The sequence below is a fragment of the Malus domestica genome, chromosome 05 (genome assembly GCF_042453785.1).
Source record: "Malus domestica chromosome 05, GDT2T_hap1".
NCBI lineage: Eukaryota > Viridiplantae > Streptophyta > Magnoliopsida > Rosales > Rosaceae > Malus > Malus domestica.
The window spans coordinates 24,608,275-24,611,353 of NC_091665.1; the positions used below are offsets into that span (position 1 = coordinate 24,608,275).

The following is a 3,079-nucleotide window of genomic DNA, read 5'->3' on the forward strand; positions in this document are numbered from 1 at the left end:
GGTTAGCAAATTCTATTAAGCTAATAGATCTCTCTAAACTTGCAGATTAACCTAAACTTGCCTAGTTCATCAAACAGTTTGCATTTCTAAACAACCAATTATAACATCAGCCAATCACTAAAATCAATATACAATGATCATCTTCAGTGTTCTAAAAAATGGCCTAGGCGGCCACCTAGGCACTGGACGGTGGTGACCTAAGGCGCTTTCTTGCAAATCGGTTGAAAAAATTGGTTGGGCTCTAGGCGGCCCTAGGAGGCTAGGTGCTTTTTCCTTTTTCCTAGAATTTCTTCGGCGGATCCTCACCCTCATACATATAAAAAAAAAAACAAAAAAAAAAAGCATGTGTTAGTCTTCTTATTTTTTCTGTCTCAAATCATCAAATGGACACATATTTAACAATGGTAGGGGCGATGCTTACCTTTGTGGGAAGATTGGAGCTTCAATGTGCCACCATTTCCATGGTAAGACTCGCTGGTTTTGGTTTTTGCAGAAAAGATTAACTATTGTAAGCAGCTAAAGGTGAGTGGGTGTGTTGAAATGAGAGAGGATGGTTAAGCATTGGAGCTAAAATGGCAGATGAGAAGCAGCTAGGGTTCTTCATTATAGGGAAATGAGAGCTTATTTATTTATCTTAAAAAGAGAGAGGTCTGAGAGAAATAGGAGAGAAGGCCGAGTGAAATGAGAGGAGATCCTGCTATTATTGAGAGATGTCTCTCATGTTCTAGAGAGAGAGGCCTAGGGTGTCTAAAAAGCAATAAAATGAGAGAAATGGGGGTACATCTTACCCTTTATTTTGGAATCCTAAGAAGTTCATTACATGGATGCATGACACGTGTGCATGCCATGTCTGTTGAAAGGGACGTTCTGACACGGAGAGACAGAGAGCCGTTTGGGGCTCTAGGTTGGAGGCAAGACAGAGAGTGTTGCATATGCTAGGGTTTTTTTTTTTTTTTTTTTTTTTTTTTTTTTTTTTTTTGAAATGAACATGCAGCTGCTAAATTAGCATATATTGAGGGCTGGTTTGGTATTGTTGTGCTTTGAAAAAATGTTGCTTCTGCTGTGCTGTGAGAATAAGCAGTTTTGAAATAAAGCAGCAGAGTGTTTGGTAAACTTTTTTGTAAAAGTAATTTTGGAAAAAAGGCAGTATGATAGTGTTTGGTAAACTTTTATGTAAAACAACTGTGACTGTGTGAAATGACCAAAAAGGGTATAATATTATCACCGGCTCTTCCTTCATCTTTGCCCCTCTTCACTACTCTCCTATCTCATACCCTCTCTCCCACCCTCTCATTCGATTGCATTCTCAAATTTCTAGGACCTTCCTCTATCCGCTTTCCAATTGAATCGTTCCTTTTCACAGACCACTATTCCTCTCTTTCCATCCATGGAACCTCTTGCAATCCTCCACTCCGCTTTACATCGACGGAAACGTCGTCGTTCCCAAAACGATCGAAGCTTCATTGAACTTTAACTTGCTAAGGAGGAGACTGAGCTTCTCGCTCCCATTGGAAGTTGGGTCACTATCGTCGGCTCCGACGGTCGTGGATCGCCGTGTCAGGTTGAAAAAGGGTGCTGAATATTTCATCAATTTGCCCAATTTGATCTCTATGAGTCGGTTGATTTCAGGTCTTTTCCTTGGATGGTAACAATTACTAATTTGGTTTTTCGGGAACAAAAATTGTTGCTTTTATGTTTTTGATTAATTTATTTATCTTTTGAAGTTTGAGAATTTGGAACTGGCATGTAGGATGATTTGATCTTCAAACCCAGCAAGAAGGAGAAACAGAGGAGGGTATTTTTTAGATTGTGAAAGTTTCATTAAATTCTACTGTTCACCCGCCTCTTGAAAAAAAAAAAACCTGATTTTGAGAAGCAGCATTTTGTCACTTTTTAGCTTAAAATGACAGTGAATTTGAAAATAAGTAGAGTTACCAATCACAAATTTTACTCCAACTTTTTTTCATACCTGTTTTTTTTTTTTTTAAGCATCTCAATGCCAAACTAGGGCCAAAGCTGTTGCTAAAGATTGATAGCAGTGTGGACTTGGACATGTTGGTCAGTGTGTCCTCACAAGCTCCCAGGTCTCCAGTTCGAACCCTGTGCCCATCATATTTTTCTTTCTTTTTTATGCGTCTTTCCCATGGCTCCAGGTCTTGATTTCGAATCTAGGTGAACCCTTTCTTTTTCTTCTTTTCTTTTTGTTTTATTATTTGTTTATTCTAATTAATTTTTTTTTATGTTTTTCCTTTCTTTTAGTCTCTTTGTCTTAGGCGTTCGTTTTTATTAAAGTTGGACATAAAATCAATTATCTCAAATTTTTATTTTACAATAATTAATTGGAATTTGGTTTGCTTCGCATTATTTAATAATCTATGTGGAGAACGACCTTGCGAGATCCGTTTATACTACAATAACCTTGTCATTCTTGCAAATATTATAGGAGTTTTTAACACTTTTGCGTGTGTGGTAAAATCCCTATCAATAGTTCCCTAGAGCGTAGGGGGAGTTCTAAAAGTGTTGAAGTAATAGAACTTCATGAAGAAGATTTTATATCGGATGAGGACACGGAAGAAGAAGGAGATGATGAAGAAGTTGACTTTGAGTCCGACACAGAGAGTTTTGGAGGGATATGGTGAAGAGGATTTTGATGCCTAGCTTTGTAACTTTGCAAGTATCTTACATTACTATATTTCCTTATTTTCCTCCTATTTTGCATTTTATGTGGTTTTAAATTGTAAACTTATTGTATATGTGTCATCCTACAATACTCCTTACTATGGTTATATGGCATATATGCTTAATGTGTTTTTAAATTTTGGACTTGTTGGATACTCTTTTTGCATTTTATTATTCTTTTATTATCTTATCCATGAATTTCATACAAGTATAATTTTTTGTAAGTGTCAATATGCACTTATTTACAAGATAAATAAAAAATTTACCTAAATCCGTCTAAGCCGCCTAAGCGCCTGCCTAGACCCTGCCTAGGCGCCAACCCACCGCCCGATTGGCGCCTAGCGTTTGTCAGAACCTTGATCATCTTATTCATTTCATAGACTACAACAACCCTAGTTCA

The 3,079-nt window shown here is 37.3% G+C and overlaps 1 long non-coding RNA gene across 1 annotated transcript; it reads left to right on the top strand.

Annotated features, from left to right (window-relative positions):
- The first annotated feature begins 1,269 nt into the window (after window positions 1–1,269).
- LOC139195931 (uncharacterized) lies at window positions 1,270–2,816 on the top strand. The gene is made up of 2 exons (XR_011581011.1): window positions 1,270–1,645; window positions 1,751–2,816. It is a non-coding gene; the product is annotated as an uncharacterized lncRNA (long non-coding RNA).
- Window positions 2,817–3,079: the final 263 nt, after the last annotated feature.